The sequence below is a fragment of the Bombus terrestris genome, chromosome 6 (genome assembly GCF_910591885.1).
Source record: "Bombus terrestris chromosome 6, iyBomTerr1.2, whole genome shotgun sequence".
NCBI classification, from domain to species: Eukaryota; Metazoa; Arthropoda; class Insecta; order Hymenoptera; family Apidae; genus Bombus; species Bombus terrestris.
In genome coordinates, this window is record NC_063274.1 from 8,212,167 (window position 1) to 8,230,348 (window position 18,182).

General features: G+C 38.6%; 1 protein-coding gene across 5 annotated transcripts in view; it reads right to left on the reverse strand.

Moving 5' to 3' along the window:
- LOC100644721 (teneurin-a) overlaps positions 1–15,641 on the reverse strand; it is a 704,524-nt gene extending 688,883 nt beyond the window's left edge. For 3 of the 5 annotated variants that reach the window (XM_020863510.2, XM_048406771.1, XM_048406768.1), the window contains exon 1: positions 14,245–15,640. The gene's annotated coding sequence lies outside the window, so the exon portion shown is untranslated. Of the gene's footprint in view, positions 1–14,244 lie in introns of all 5 variants that reach the window. The other 2 variants (XM_048406769.1, XM_048406770.1) reach the window with 1 other exon arrangement.
- Between the last annotated feature and the right edge of the window lie 2,541 nt (positions 15,642–18,182).

Sequence of the window (18,182 nt, forward strand, 5' to 3'; positions counted from 1 at the left end):
TATCGCCGGAAATGCCGGAGACAACATTGGACACGGAACAACGACCATGGTCTTCTCGCTTAAGCGTCTAGCATGGCGAGAACGTCGTCACGATAAGCGTAGCTTCTCTCATCGATCCAGTGCACGATCAACGATAAAATTCGCCTCGTGATAAACTCTCTATCTTTCTTCTTTTTCCTTCACCCCTCTCTTCCGTTCTGTTCGTTCACAGTGAATCTATTCGGTAATATTCACGGAATCGATCGAGACACGAGCACGCGACCACTTTCTTCGCCTCGCCAAAAGAAACTCTCGGAGTTGTGTTCTTTGATGGGTAGTTATTACGCAGAAGTTTCAGCAGCTTTATGGAATGACCTTTGGTCGGTATGAGAAAATGAGTTGATAATTTGTTAATGCGATTGAAGTACAGGCATTAGGGACGAATAGCACGGAGTTCGAACCACAGAGAGAATTATTAAAGAACACGGCGAAGAATTACGTCAAACCCTCGAATTATATCGTTGGTTTTTAATTAGATTTTTAGTTTGGAGTTACACGTACGATCAAATAACGATTACCTAATAATGTATAATATATGCGTCTTGTGTAGAGGTAAAAAATTTGTGCAAGTTGTAAGTCTTGAATTATATGCTTTTGAATAATACAGAAGTAGTTCACTATATTATTCGAGACATGGTTGCATGTAGATAACTTTGATTAAAGTTAGCAGTGGTTGTAAAGAAAATTTGATGTATAGTATGGAAATTGGTAAGAAAATTTGATGTATGAACCGCATTTCTGTTGTCTGATATTATCAGGATATGTACTAGATAAATTTAAAGTAAATTTAAAAATAGGTCCTTATATTCTAATATTATGGAAATAGGGTAGGTATATAAGATATAATATTGCGGAAAATTTCGATAATAGTGTATGATTTTCTGAAGACCTTTGGCTTCTTATCTCTTCCCCCGAAAAAAACCTAATGCCACGGAAACAGTAAACGACCGATCATAAATAGAGAAATTAATCCAGATTAAATAATATAAATAATATTCTATTTTCTATTCTTTAAAAGTCTTTCAATGTAACCGGTAAAAGTAAGAATCACAAGAATATAACATAGAACACAATCAGGATCATTAATATATTGAAATAACTTGCGCATAATTTACTGTATTGGAATTGGAATGTTCAGTTGGTCTTTCACGAAGTAAATTTAAAACAAAACGTAAGAAGTGAATCGAAGTAGACTTTGATCGACAATCGAACTGGAAATATCGCTGCTTTCGCGGAGAAAATGCGTCGAGCTTTTAAGGTCATCAAGCGGAAAAAGTAGAATAATAAGTCAGAACGAAAATGTACAAGATAATTCGGGTCACTGATTCAGTTGTACAAAAGATATATATAATCTTTCTCTCGAGCAATGTAAGGTAAGTGACGAGGACGACGGTCGATTGAGTCTCAAGACCGTCTGTTTATCTCTTCGCTATGTGAATCGAATCGCATTTGTTTTCCTTGGCTAACTGAGTCGAGTCTGCGATGTTTACTTTGGACAGGTGAGATGAGTTCCATCTACACTGATATTTACATTAGGTTTTAATTATAATTTATATTGTATTTAACCCTTGACTGTTATGATGAAATGAAAATATGTTAATTCTATCGTTAGGCCTCGATAAATAGTTCACTTAGGTAATGAAACTTGAATATTTTTGTATAGCTAAATACTCGCATTACAGATCGCGAAATGGTATAGGTACAGACACTTCTCGTTAATCGCGAATACATGCAGCGTGTACGCGCCATAGAGGGATGAACATCCGGCATTTTTACGTAATTGGAGAGTTGTAATCTGGTTGTCTGTAGCAATTAGCGTAATTTCAGTGCTTAAGCAGAAAACATTTTTTCATGTACGCTTTATCGCGTGTTCGTCGGTTGGTTAGCGTGCGTAGCGCTGTATACCGGGCCATGACCAACCAAATCGATAAGCCAGGATATTAGCGATATTAACACTTTTCTTGTTCATTGTTATTCTTTCCATTCTTTATTTTTATTCTGTTCTTCACGGAGACAGTTTCGCGGAACTTTTTTTTGTACCGTGCGATACAATCGATTTAAACGCTGTCTTTAAATTGGTTCCTGTGTGTTATCGGATTTTATTTGGTTTAGGAATTTTTATTTTTACAAGAAATTTAATTCCTGTAAAACAATTAATTTATTGCTTGTAATTTACTTTTAATTTTTCCATTGTATGCTTTTAATATAGCTTCATTAATCTTTGTATATGTAAATTTAATAGTACAAATACATTACTTTAAAAATATTAAATATTACAAAGTATCTAAAATGATCTTAGTCGCCACATATTTTTCTCCAAGTATTCTATTTTATATGCCTACAGCTGATAAATAAATGGTACTGAAACTCGTTCTGAAACTTCGTTCCTGGCTTTTATTTAACTCGGGCACTGAGAAAACACGGTTCCATTCAAGTAGACCATGCATGAAAAATTCACTTGACAGTATCGTATTTATTCCATTAAACTAATGAATTTTCATTAATATTACTTGTTCATGCACCCGAATGTGTCGAAGGTATATGTATATATAATGTATAGAGACGCACCATTACAACTCTCCTCATTTCTAATTTACTGTGCGAGAGATGCTGTTACAAAATAATGACCCAAGCCAACAAATTCTACCTGTATCACAAATTAAACATTATTACGTATTTAGAATTCGATTTACTGTCAAACGTTACATTTAAACATCATAGTATAATTTTCTAATCGAGATATATTAGTCTGCTTAACATTATCAAAATCGGACATAAATACTTGCCCCATCTAAATTACCTTATTATATCAATCATTAGTTTCTTGTCATTATGCTTTATTCACTCCGTCAACTAGAACAAACGAGTTAATTTCCTATCCTTTTGAATGTAATTATTTCAGATTATTTAACACCTTTACGATCTTACTAAAATTGTAATCAAAACAAATTAATCTGTTTGCATTGATCTTTGACTTGCTGTTCAAAAGAAATTTCTCATCGAAAAATAATCCGCTCAAAATTAATATTTGTCGTATAAACTGTATAGAATAACAAAATTTTAAGTCTACAATAGACTAAAATTTATTTTTTGTTCACCAACGAAAAATCGTACAAGAAATGGAATAATCCCATCATGACTGGCGGAAGATCAACGAATATCACGGTACATAGTACGTAGACACGGGGAACGACCGCGATATTCCGGCAAACTTCCGCCATTTCCGCGGGATTAATACAATTCCATGGAACTTTAACAATCCGCGGCGCAACTAGCTAAACTAAACAGATTTCGTTGTGCGAGGAAACGTCAATTCTGACGTATGCGTTTGATTTTAACGACTTGTATACACACCAATACCAGAGGTACCGAGGCTTGTTCGTAACTGACGGCTTGACGTTTGCACGCTGATGTGTACTGATTTTGGATTTCCATCCGCGGCATGCGGGGAACAGAGACGAATCGTGTATTCGCCGCGTCACGGGTAATGAGGAAATCATGCCCTGTACAATTAATCCCGGCCAAGTTGAAATCGTTTCAACGAAGCACTCTCGATTACCAAGCGCAAAACCGCCAAGACGATCGACTATCGAGAGTACGCGTATAATACCCCAGCAACGATCTCATTTGTTCCAGAGAATTTAAACGATCTTGGAAGATATTTAGTTCAAGAACGCGGTTTACTGTTCAAAATTTATTATATGTGTGGAATGTTGCTGAATTACTTTGATAGAAATTTAATAGGTAGACTGAAGAATAAATATCTGTAGAATAAAATACAATTATGGAAAATCTTAAAATCTTTAATTATTGAATAGCCCAATTACCCTTCAGACATTAGCGAAAAATCACTGTGTTTATGTGAGGATTAGAGGAAAACCAAGGTGATATAGGTAGAATAGATAGAGAAGAATTAGAGAAAATACCTAGCTAGGAACAAGAAAAAACAAAATCCGCTGGCGAAGAACACGCTCCGATGAAGAAAAGGTCGTTAAAAGTGGAAAGATAAAGTGATTGAAAACTGAAACGAATAACAAATCCCCTTGGAATTCTATTAATAAAAAATTTCAGCATTAAACTGAGGACGAACAAACCAAGAAAGAACTGAAAACAGGATACAAAGGTAAGGTAAAGGAAAAAAGGAATTGGTTAACGGAGCTTTATCCCCCTTGGTAGGCTAGATAACTGGACAGGTATTCTGATCGCGTATCAGAACGATATCACGTTCCCTAACAGCAATGCATAACGTGCACATGTATACGTGATCATGGGTGTAACGCAACGCAAAGAAGGGAGGCGACTGGATAGGCAGCCGGGGTGTAACAAATAACGCCCGCACTTATCTGAGTCATGCACTTTTCAGTGACAAGGGCGTATGATTTATTGCCTACAAGCTTGCTACAATGAGTCCAGGACGTGTTAAACTGACCGCGTTCATCATTAAAATTAATGGGTATTGGATACCGGCCGCATGGACGTATACATACATATATATTGTGTATATATATATATGAAAGGGAGGCAGGGATAAGCGAGACAGATAGAGAGGCAAACTCCCGGGGACAAAAGGATCTCGTAATCATTTGGCCCTTCTAATTATTCGTCCCGTGTTCCGTGTGTTCCACAGAAACATATTTAAAAAAATATTCGTAGTCTGGTAACAACAGGATGCATGAAGTATTAAAAGAAATGTAGTATAGGAACATGTAAACTTGTAATACGCGATAAGTTATGAGGAAGGGTTAGGTCTCTTGTGAAGGGTGAGTTAGCAAATTAAGGGCGTAATTGAGGGGAATCTCTTGTATTGATAATGAAGGGTTTAAACGATATTTCGAGGAAGCTTCGATGATATACTCCGTAATTAGACATAAGGAGAGCATGTATTTCAAGGGACGCTTTAATAAAAACTTAATAATAAAAAGTCGAAGTCTTATGAATATAAAACGACAACCTAAATGAAAGTTATGGAATGGAAGTTAATTAAAGCTGTTGAAACTAAATAATCTTACATGAACCACCTTCGAATACAACTACGGATACCAAAAACTCGAGTGCGAATGGTAACACTGTATAACGAACATAATCCACGCAATCCAGACAAAAATTCATTTACCCTAAACCAGTTAATTCACGAATCTCCATTACCCAATCCTGCCCATTCAGCTCGTCGAATCCGTAATACTACCATCCCGGCCATGCTTTCTCCGGCAACTCACCCAGGCAAGGTCTCCGTCTGCGAAAAATTGACTTGAGAGCCGCAGAATCGCGGTACCCCTTGTTGTAGAAATTTCGATCGAGGGGCAGAGGGAAATGGTTTATTTTAACGCGATATTCACCCGAACGTTTGAATAAAATTCACCTTAGACGTACAAAAGAGAATTGATGCTGCCGCGTCCCTCGGTTGAATTTTAAAGCGAAGTGCCGACGGCGGCATTGGCGAATTGAAATTCGTAATACGCGGCGGATGTAAAAACTCCGAGGTTCGCGTAGACGGGACCGCGTAAAAAGCACTTCCGGAACCGGCCGTAAAGTTCTACAATGCGTTGCCGCGGCAATTTACGCGAGAAGCTCGTTGCGGCGAGTTCTAGCTGCCGTGCCGTCAATCGTACATACGTACTACACGCACTCATCTCAGGTGTTTAACGTTCGCCGTCACGAAATTGTCCCGGAAGCGACGGCGTCCATTGTGCCCGGCGAATATGAAACGTGTTAAACTAACCGCCAACATCCATTAAAATTAATGGGTATTGAATAGCGGAGATGGGGCGCACTGCAAGCCGAATGAAGTGCTACATCGTCTCTGGCCAGACGCCTGCCTCGTACCCGGTGAATCGCTGAAACCTTTCAGTCGGCGATACAAACTACCCCTGATCGAGCAAAAAACCTTGCTCGAGGATCGAGTCAGTGGAAATGGGAAAGTTGAAAGTACGTGTACATACATTAAATGCCATGGTTCTACTGATTTTTTTATTAGTGTACATTTATCTTCGAATGCGATTATTACTATGTGATTTATATAGGAATAAATTGCTGCTTTGTGATTATTATTAATTTACTGTGATAGCGACTCTACATTTACTTCACTCGATTTTTATTAATTTAACATATAATATATATATAATATATTTTTGTGTTATTTGCGGAGAAATATAACTGTAATTAATCACAAACATTACCATCGTAGAATTTTCCAAACGTCAAACTCACTATTAAAATTTGCGGCGACACGTTTCTCATTTATATTTCCGAAATTTTAGAAATTGCAGCTAGAACATCACGTTTAATTGTATGATATACTGTACACCCGTGTACAGCATCAATTCGCATTAAAATTAACACGCGATTAAGAATCAGCGCAACTTATCTGCCGCGAATACAACAGCGACGCTTGTATCAAAGAGATTTTGCTCGTTAATAACGACGAATAAACGCGCACAAAAACATCCGTAAATTCCCCAGAACGATTCGAGAGGAGGAATTTCATTTGAATAATAAAAGAACGCTTCTGTGGGCGAGAGGGCGGAGAGGTGGAAAGAGTAGAATATGCGAATGGAGAGTTTCTCGGAAGAGAACGCTAATTCAGGGAGGAAAGAAATCCCGCCTTCGCCCGGTAACAACAGCTTTTACGTTTCGCTTCTAGTTATACTTGACCTAGTGCCACCGGGCGCGGTAATCACTTTTCTTTTCCGATGAATTTCCCCTCGATATTCCCGGAAGTTCCACCGCGACAGCGGGACAGTAGTCCGTTTGCCTTGTACGAAACTTCTGAGAAACGAAGCTCGATAATATACAAAGCAGTCGGTCATGCGAACCAATCGTAGATCACGGGCTTCTGCATAATAAGAAAGGAGAGGAATTTATCAATTTTCTACTAGTCAATTGCTGCTCTGTACTTTGTAACAGAGATCTTGTTGCATCTGTTTTCTGCTTTAAAGCTAACGAATTGCTTCGTATTTACTATACAGATTATCTCGAGCAACTCGACTCAAACTTTGTAATAGTAGAAGGCATAACAATTAAATTTTGATATGCAAAATTAATAATATCCGTGTTTCAAAAGTGAACGTTGAGAGAAACTTTAAAGATTCAAAGATTATCTCCACTGTATAAATGTAACGATTTTAATACAGAAGATGATGAATCCAAATATAATGAATTAAAAGATAATAAATCTAAATAAATCTTGCAAACGTTTATAAATACCGGCGGATGTAGTTTGTTAAACGATGATTAAACATTCTATTCACTTTTACACCTGTTTTCCTATTATGTGTATTGAAATTCGCTCGATAAGTTGCGTAAAATGTGTAAATGAGAAAGCAATATCGTTTAAAGTCAGAAGTTTCTGTTTCCAATTCCACTTCCATAAATTTCGTTACAAAACCGAGTAACGAGCCCCGCGGAATACGCAGCGAATTTCCTGGATTAAAAGGGAGGCGGTATTTTGTTAAAAATTTCGTTGGTATGCAGAAACGATACGCGCATTGTTTTACCGAGTACAAAGATGCCAGTACTGATTATGTTACGGATCGCGATCATATAATGTTATTCAATGTGGAAATCTCTATCGGTTTTTTAACGAAGCTACTTGCAACAGTGCCGAAAATTCATTCGGAAATTATAAATAATATCGATAATATAAACATTATAATACGAAATTGCAATTTTACATGGGCAACGGAACATGCGGAAAAGAGATTTTATATAAATGTATTGCAATGCGTTATGATATAACACGCTTTAAATTCATTTTACCTTTCCACCGTATACTTCCATCAAGAATCTACGGTTTTTCTTCTTACTTCATAAATATTATAAATTTAGCTCGGCTACTATTTGTTATACTCATCGATAATGTTAAATTAAAATTTCGAATAATGTTACGACATGTTCAATTGTATATTTGTAACAGAAATTTCTACTATGAACGATACTAAATATATGAAAATAATTAAAGTACGAATTCACATTTCATTCGAAACTACGACCGAGAGTCTATTTAAAATTTTTGCTGAATATAAAATGTGGCTGCTTTTCATTATTTTTTAATCCTAAAGTCGACTATCAAAGATAAATTCAGATAGTTTTCGCTGTTTATGCTATATAAATTTCAAAAAACGATCGATCGTTACGAGAAACATCCGCGAGGCACAAAGAACACTTCTACTGTACATCACTGCACGAATGATGATTTGCATACAACGGTGCAGCGAAACGAATTCAATCTGTTAAACAAGCCATGGCTCGATCGCTCAAACGATCCCAGTGAGCAAGAAAAAAAATGGACCAAATCAACATCGAAAAAAATAAACTACAATCACCCAACGAGCTAGGTGAACTCTTCCGATGTAACACAAAAATCAGTATTCCACTTCGTAATATCAATACGACGAAACATACCATAAGTTAAATCACTTCTGTCACCACGCACACCTCTGTCGTTCATCTGCACATCTTACGCATTGTTCTTCAACACTAAGATAAAAGATAATATTATAATTGACTGATAATTGGCTGACTGAAACATCCCATTTCCTAAAATCAAGCTTTCGCTCGAAACACGCCTTTAAATGGTCCTCACTGGTACTCACACGTACTTTATTTATCGTATAACCTCTCAAACGAACAATGAACAAGGGAAGAAGTCCTCAGAAATACTTCATCCGAATATTCTTTAAAACCTTCGCATTAGCGCGCATACTCCTCAAAATTCGCTGTTCCATCATCACTAATGATCCACGTTGCAACAATGAAATTTCGTGGACAGGTTGGAGATCATGGAACACAAGTGGAAACGACAACGAAGTAGAGAAACGCAATGGTGGAAGAGGACAGAGATAATGGACACGAGAAAGGCAGTGCGACGAGGAGCAGCACAGGTAAATCGATCTGTCGGCGCACGTAACACGCGGTTAAGTAGCGCGTTAAAACTCCGCGAACGTTCCGGGTATGCTTTCAGCATATTTGCATAAGACTCTACTTTGTGGCGCGTACACGCACACACGGTTGCGTTACACTCACAGTTACGAGGATGCCACATGGACGTTCGTATGTCCGTACGAAATGATGAGAAAATCGAGCCACCCGCCGCCGGACTGCGTTTCTGCGAGATGTATAACGATTAGTTAAGAATCTGATTGCACTTATTGAATCACTCTTAGAAAGAAAGAACGTTTCATGATCAATCATTCGTGCATCGACGACGATCGCGTGACTCCGTTTAGACATTCCTCGGGGCGAAATTGAAAACTCGCGTGGAAATGTTTTCCTTCCTCTTATTTACTCGTTACTGACGATCGATGCGCTGCCCGATTATAGCAGAATTGAATGAAGATACCGCTACAATATGAAAAGTGATAGAAATTTAAATATTGAGGAATACAGCTTTCTTTCACTTCAGTGAGAGATTTCATCTTTCATTGATCGAGGCAGTTGATTTTGGTTAGCAAAAATGACATGTAAGAATAGAGAATATATAATAGATAGCAAGAGGCGGTGCTATTTTGCAGTTTCCGGAATAAAAGCGAGTTCGTTCTAACGCGAAAAAGGGAATATTTTTAGTTATAAAATGTAACAGGATATCAAAATATTTGAGAAATATTATTTCAAATTTAACGATTGACTGTTTTAAATAGAATGGATAAATGGTTGTATCTAATCATTGGAAACGAAGTTATAAAAATAGAATAATTAAGAGTGACGAATGCCAAAGATATTAAAGGTATCCAAGGAACGATACTTTGTAATTTAGATGAATGGCGAATATAGAAGAATTATAAATTTCTGTAATATGATATATCCATATAACTAGATATTCCTTATAACTATAAAATATCCTGAATCATATATGAAAATACTAAAAATTCTCGATTGCGAATCTTCGAATTCTCAGGAAATATTACCTTCTTCTTAGAATCTACGTGTTATAGACCAGATATAGAAATCGGAAGAATAATCTTCAATATTAAAAGCTTTGGCTGCCAGAAAAATATTACAAACATTTAAGAAGAAACGTTTGAGTTCTCTCTTCTGTCTCTTACTATCTCCCTCTCTCTTTCTGACACGCATTCGCGATTCGCTGGCAATTTAAAATAGTGCTGTTTGCATTTCCCTCTCAATTACGGAAATATCAAGCAGAAATGCCGAGAACTTCAAGTATCCTGAGCATAGTTAATTTCTATTACATTTGTATATTTAATCTTCCCTCTCGGAGGAATAATCGCGTCGACGGGTCAGAGATTCCGGAACTTTTGATAAAACTGTAAATAACGGCGACGCGGCCAGAGCTTAACTTTTACCAAGAGTTCGCTGGCCCCTCCAATTAGCGACATTTGTTGAAAAAATTATCGACAGAGTCGAGTAGAAAATGCATCTGTGGCCTATGCAATATTACTTCAGGTTGAGTATGTCTCGTTCGTCTTCCTGCTAAGTATTGGATGACCGAGAATCCTCTTTTTAATTTCAATCAAAAACTCCATTATTTATCATAGTAATAATTAATCTGCATGTACTTCGCTATCCATCGTGATTTTATATTTCTAGCTGTTGGTTAAAGAATTACTTTTTTCGTAACAAAAGTATTTGAAGCAAGCTCAAACGATATGAATTCTCAATTTGAATATTTTTTATCGCTTGAAAAGAGACTTTTGCATTGCACTCTCTTAGAAACAAACGTCGATTTCTTCCGTTTCCCAGCCGGAGTTTCAACAACATCAAGGGATTTTAGCAACATCGGGAGATAAATAAAACGCAGCGTTAAAGCGCAGTAAAACGTAGCATTAAAAACTCGTCCTCTTTCTAAACATTGCTCTCAACATTGCTCGACCTCAACAAAAAAAAAAAAAAAAAAAAAAAAAAGGAGAAGAGAAAAAAACGAAAGGAGAAGAAAAAAAAGAGTTCACCTTTTTGTAGAGCACAGGTCAAGCAATAGAGCGACGTATCGTGTCACAATCTTTTTTTTTTCATCGGCGTAAGCCAGCAGATCACCGTTAACGTTATATATCGAGTTGCAATACCAAGAAGAATTACGTCCGCTTTTTTCCTTTCTTTCTCCCAGTTGCCATTTAAAAACGTCATCGAGCCGATATTAATAGCTATTAAAAGCGACGGTGGACTTGTAATCGCGTGAAATCGAGTTACGCCACGGAAATTAGCCGCATACTCTGTAATAAAAACGATTACTCGAATAACTTGCGGCTACTGGCGAGTTGTCACGTGACTGGATCATTTATGGCGGGATCATTGGCGATGCGCGGATAAAAGTTCGTGCACCATGTAACGAGCGGCCTCCACGGTGGTTCGCCGCTTTGTAAAAGCGACCAACTTAATTTAATCGGTCTCGAAACGCGCGCGCATACACCTCGCCGGTTTAATCGGCAATTACGTTTAACGAATATCGCGCCGAGGCCATTGGCGGGTTTTGCAAAACGCGATTCATGGTCGCGTGGAGCCCGCGCGTTGTTTGACAGATTGTTTACGGGGATTTGCGGTAAACTTTACTTTTAATGTATTAGCAGCCCCTGGCATAAAATTAATATCGTTGGATTTTTGTTCATTTTAATTCACAGCAATACGATAATCGACTAACCTAAAACGTTTGTTAAAGAGATAAAGGTATTCTTCGATACACCGATTAAGTAAAGCAGATGTAAGAGAGAGAAAGAGAGAGAAAGAGAAAAAGTCAAGCTTTGAACCATTGCAAAGTAAATACAGTATTATGGCCGCAAAGTTGAACGTTATTTGAATTAAGAATGACTGTAAAGAAATAGGAGAAAGATGTTAGAGCTTGGATATATTCCATACTTTCTGGAATACTTTAAATATTTGCTGTAGGTAAAGGCCTTTTTTAGCGTTTCGATTATTAATATAAGATCCGCGGTACAAGTTACTTTCGCCGGAATACATTTCACAATATTGTACAGCTTTACATTATCTATTATCTTTCTAATATTTTAGGAATTTCATCGCCGAAAGAGGGTACTGTTTGCAAAGTAACAAGGTAATCAATGAATTTTTGAACGCCTTTAAAGGTTATAAACTACTTTTCTTTCAATGACTGCTTTACTGAGAAAGGATCTCGCAGTTTAAGTATGAATGTGTGACTGTTTAATGCTCTTAACTCTCAATCCTCTTTCAGATCTCTGGCTAACTGAAATCAATACTAATTCAACGTTAATACGCTCAAAATGCGAGTTTTCACAGAAGATATAGTAAGGTACTGAATATAACATCTACCACCTGGAACAACAAAATTTCAATTTGAATAAAATATCATTATTCATAATATTCTTGACATTACACGAATCTACAAGAATACTTGTCTGTATGTGTGGAAATATTTGCAAAAAATACTAGTTTTAATGATCACGAACTAATGACTAAGATAATCGTATGACTATTTTTATATTTCAGGTAGCTATGAATCTACTGAAGATAGTAAAATATTTAAAAATTCTGTGATTAATAAGTATCACAAACCCCTAAAATCTTACAAGAATATTTGTAAATTTCCTTCATGTCACAGCGCAGTGAAAAATGTCGCATAAAGCACACTAACAAAAGTACTACCAAAAGACGCGTGGAATTATCGTTGAAAAATGTTGTACCTGCTATTGAGGAACGTCGAAGCGCACGAAACGAATAAATTCGGTCGCAAAATATCAAATTTATCCGTGAGAAAAGAGAGAGAAGCGGCGGAGGTGCGAGCTCGAAGCGGATCGGTACAGCCGCGTGGGAAAGTTTCGCGCGATTCTCGAAGAATTCGAAGGTTTGCGAGGGAAAGGAGCATCTCCTTTAGTTTCGAAGCTTTAAGAATACGGGGGCGATCTGAAAAATGGGTCGAACGTTTTAAAAGTGTATAACGCTCATAAAAATAGGCAAACCGCGAGCCGGTTAATGTAAATCCGCGAATCTGTTTTAATATACTTTGCAGACACTGAGAAATTGCTATATTTGCGGTTAACGGCTTCAATATAATGTAAAGATATAATACAACGTCTTGTATCGTGACAGGAACTATAAAATGTTTACAAAGAAATTCAACGTATATAATAACTTTCCGAAATAAACATGGTTCCGTGTTTAACGTGTTTCGAATTTATTTTAACATAGTAGATCGCTACGTAGAATTTCTATGTTGATTTCTCGATCAACTGAATTTCTAAGTAGTATACCGTAAAATTGCTCAGACACGTTCAATGGTACTGCACGTTTGAAATAAACTGAAATGATAAAAAGAGGCACAAGTGTACATTTGTACACTTTTAGATCATCTCAATATTTTTATGGTAATATAATATTTGTAATTTGTTCAAATCCTCATACGTAGACACAGGCATTTCGTTGTACTGTTTCAGCTTGAAACAAGGAAATATAAGAATTATATTTGCAGATTGCTACGTTGACGACTGTTCTCCTGTTTATCTTCGCGAATGCTGCACATTCCCAAATTTTTTACACCGTTTTCCAACTAAACGTAATGATAAACAATACCTTATTGTAAGATTTTAAAATATAACAAAAGACTACACGAAGTCAATGCGCAAAGCCACATTAAGGAAATATTTTTTGCTTATTTTCGTGAATACGTCCTCTCAAATCCCCCAACCCTCTTCGAAATTACTCGGTATACAATCGTTATTTCGTCGGGACGCTTCAACCAACCGTGTAAAAAAGCGTATACGCGTATCTAGGTCGTAGGGAATAGAACAAATACCGGAAATATAAAAATCATAACGAACCGTGCCACTTTCTTCTCTCTTTAATACGTGACTCAAGCGATGCGACGCGCGGCTCAAAGCGCCCATCGTTTAATTAAACGGAACATTTACAGGCGACTCCTGTTTCTTTGCGCGGGAATAAACGCAAAAGGGATTAATCGACATCGAAAAAACATTTTCCAAGTGTGTGTACATGTGAATCACCGAGAAAAGGGAATAAAAAAAGGTAGAACAATCGACCACGATGTTTTTACAGTATCCGTAGGTGTGTCCAATTCATAGTTCTACCCTAGCCAATTATAATTTCATTCCCCGAAATTCCCATCGATTAATTCGAAGCAGCCGTGCTCTCTAATTAAATCCCAGCCATGCAAACCCGAATAATTCACGTTTGCAAATCAATCGAATCGCGCGGTAAAGATATCTCCAGCCGCCCGATATCCATATAGTACGTATAGTTTGTATTCGTAACCACGAGGGAACTCACCTTAATTCGATGCTCTGGTTCCGTTTATCATTGATGCTGACGATCACGTCTCGAGGCTGTATGGTTTTGTCGTCGTTGCACTTTGTGGAGGTCACTTTGCCGCACTACAGTTCACCAAGGTCGACCAAACGGCTCTCTTACTCGCGCGTCGCCGTATCACATACGCTGACGCGAGCTAACAACGGCATATATTAACGACAGCACCACGATGGACGATAAGGTTCCGTGGATGGACGCGCGGTTTAATCCTACGGGAATGTGACGGCGCGTACGCTTTCTACCGTCGCGTCGTTTCGTTGTTAAGAAGATATTAACCGATTCAGAAAACCGGACAAACAGTTCTCATTTCACTGCACTTTTTCTCGTCGAAACACGCTTAGCCGCCGATCAGTTTGCCCCGGGACTTTTCAATCCTTTTACCCTTCACACGCAACGAGAAAGTTTCGTTCTCGTTTCACTTTCTCGAACAGCGACAAAACCTGTCCCCTACGTAAACACGACTAGGATGCACGATTACGCGCTAAAAAACGAGTCGATCGAAACGATTCACTGATTTACGGACATTCACGAGTATATGTAAGATTATGTAATAGATAGAAGCTCGTGTCACACGTGACGAGACGATACAGTCCAAAACAAAACAACGTCACCAGCTGATTTCGCTTAACCGGTTGTTTAACCGCTGACAGAACGCAAACAGAACGCGACAAGGAGAGAACGAAGAGAAGAAGACGAATCAGCGCAAAGTAGGTAAAAGGAAACGCGTAAGAGGAACACGCGAAAGGATAACGCGAACAGCAAAAACGGACAGGCGGTAACAGGAGCGTGTGTTTCACCGCGCGACGACGTAAACACTTCGCACGAAAGCTCTCGACTGGCTCGGCAGGGATGACCGAGCGGCACAGTTCAGTGGTTCGCGCAAGTAGCTCGGTAACGCGGCGTAACAGTGCGCAAGCTGTGCTTTTGTGCGGCAGATGCAGCCCCAGTACAATCGGTAAGCTGACAGTTACTCTCTCTCCCTTTTCACCTGCCTCCCGCCTTCTTCTCTCGCGTGCCACTATCGTCCTTCTCTGCTGCCTCTCCCGTGTGTATTTCTTCCTCGCGTGTCAATCTCTGTTAACGCGTGTTAATCTCGTTAACGTATGTTAACGCATGCCAACATGCGCACCCGTTGCTCGATTTCCTTTACGTTCGCACGTTGCCTGAGGTTGCGTCGAGGTTCTTCTATGCGGGGCATTCGAGTCGAAATGCGAAACAAAATCTCGAGAGAGAAGCGTGGTGGTTAGATACGAGAGATCTCGCGCGAACACTACGTTCTCCCCTTTCCCTATCCGTCGTCGGACTGACGAACTCCGTGGTGAGACTGACCGTCCGACCTGTGTGTACCTGCGCCGCGGCAGAGCGGCCACGGTGGATCGCGAAAAGTAACTGGCGAGCCGACCGACCCCGATTGCCTCGAGTCTGCGCCCTAGCGACATTTCTCGTGTACCGGATATAAAATATAGACGCTAGCTACCGTGTACGTGTACCTACGCGTCTCGCGCTCTCCATTCTGCTCCATTCTGCTTCACTCTAGCTCTTCCAGCCTCTATACTCTATACTCTCTAACCTCTTCTACACCGTTTTCTTGCTCTCTCTTACTCGTTCGTTTTACTTTGCCACGCGCGCCTTCTACTATCGTCGACTATGGCGAGACTTGAAAAGGAAGAAACCTTCCACCTCCTCTTCCCCTTCCTTCCTCTTTTCTTTCCCTTCCTTCCTCTCTTCTTTCTTGCCTCCTCTTTCTCTTTTCCGCGCACAGCTTTTATTCGCCCGGTTCTTGCTTCTTCTTGCCTAAGCTCTCCACTTTGTTTGCCTGTTTCCTGCTTTCTTCCTAACGCTTCTTCTTCTTCTTCTTCTTCTACGTTCCGTGCCGTCTGTTTGTTCTTCTAATCCGTCGCCCGTCTGTTCGCGTGTCCCTGCTCGTCACCGCTAGTATGCGCTGCTAGCTTCTTTAATCGTGTTGCCATTACAATCTTAGCGCTAGTCGATTATATCGAAAGGTATCGAAGTGTCGCCAAAATCGAGACGGTTGAATTCTCGCGTGTCGAATGAAGTTCTCAATTGGTTCGCGGTTTCGTTAGAGGTAAACCTGGTTAAGTAGAAACCCCGGTTTTGCTGGAAGTTTGAATCGAAGTCGTTGTTTCTTGAAAATCAAAGTGGATCGAGTTTCGTACAAAGGTTCAGGTGAAATGTCCGTACCAAGCGATCGTATTGCAGTGTGTCACTTGCCGTTTCTTGATTCATTTTGAGGTTATATTTGCATTAATTTCAGATTAATGTTACGGTTTTAATTTACGGACTTTGTTAACTAAATTTTTATTCGAATTGAAACGTTTTGAGTATCCAAATGCATTGACATTTGTTTCCATAAATCGATTATACTTCTTAATTGGTTTTTGATCCCGAGGTTATATTTATCAAACTTTGAATTAGACTGATTTAATTTGATTATATTCGATTTAATTTATGTTAACTCGTAATCAAGTAGAATAAACGTTAATGTACATAGAATTCTATACCTCTGCATTCGTTTATTCTTGGAAATTATATCAAAACATGTATTTTTACCGAACAATGTCTAAAATCAATTTATTTATATATTTTTTGTACATCTTTGTTTCATTCTCCTTCTTAATTGGTACCAACGTGATATTTATATCAGTTCTTGATTCGAACTAGCTAATTAGGTTAGATCCAAGTTCAACAGATTTCTTGTACATGTTGGTTTAAAATCGCTACCTTGTCAATCACAATCTAACCCCAATCTGTATCGTTATTCTGATCAATTTAGGAATTTCAAAGGTACTGATACCTAAATAAAATATATCTTTGGAACGTTTGTATCTTAATACGTCAATAACGAGATTTTCAGTCTCACAGTTGTCGCCGGTCGTTAGGCCTGAATTGGATCTGATTTAGGAGCTGGTTAGGTCGGGGTTAGACTACGGGGTTAGACGTAGACTACCTGTGGGTCTGGACTGGGTTACGTCCGGATGAAATACTGCTCTCGTACACGTTGCCAGGATTCCCCCCGAAATAGACTTGTCATTTCCTTGGGAGAGTTTGAGTTATGTCTAAATTAAGTCTAGGGCTAAGCAAACTTCTCCATGAAGTTAGCAGAAGTTTCTTTTGAAATCGAACTTATCATCTTTTCCGACATCAATAGAAGTCGATCGTCGAATGTCTTCTATCCAACATTGACAAGTTAGCTAATTAAGCTAGTAGAGATTTTCTACTTGTTTCAGATAGATTAAAATTCAATATGCAACTGGTTGCTTCTGTTCGACATGTATCAAGTAGCACAAGGGCTTCGATGGAATGGTGAGCCTGTTCTGGTTAAACCAACTCGTCTCATCTTCACGCAATACTGGTTGGAATTCAGCTGATGCTACTTCTGGAATGTGAAGGAATGAGTAGTACCCCATTAATGTTGAATATTGTTTTACTGATTAGATGATATTAATATATATCAATAGCCTAGTAAAATTCTTTATGGTCAATGGAATTAATCGCTGTGTCCTAACCAAATGAATTAATAAAAAGGCGATGATGTTATTTACTCCTTCCGTTAGCCTCTGATAGTTGTTATAGAGGCTAGAAAACGCTAGTTTTAGAAGATACGCGTCTTGGTAGTCCGAAAACTTTGACTCGAGTAATATAATACTAACTGCCCAACATCGACATTTCCCACGGTTCACATTCGGAACTCCAACTCTCTTTTATCTATCTCGTGCCTGAATTAATTTTGAAAACAGCTCTACACACTCCTTTTAGCGGAGCTTCCTTCGCGCCGGTATCGCCTTCTCTTTTTACACCGAGCACATAGTAATTTTTCAAATTTGCAACAGCGCTAGTTTCGCGGTAGGTCGCGGAATATTTTTTGCGAACGGTTATCC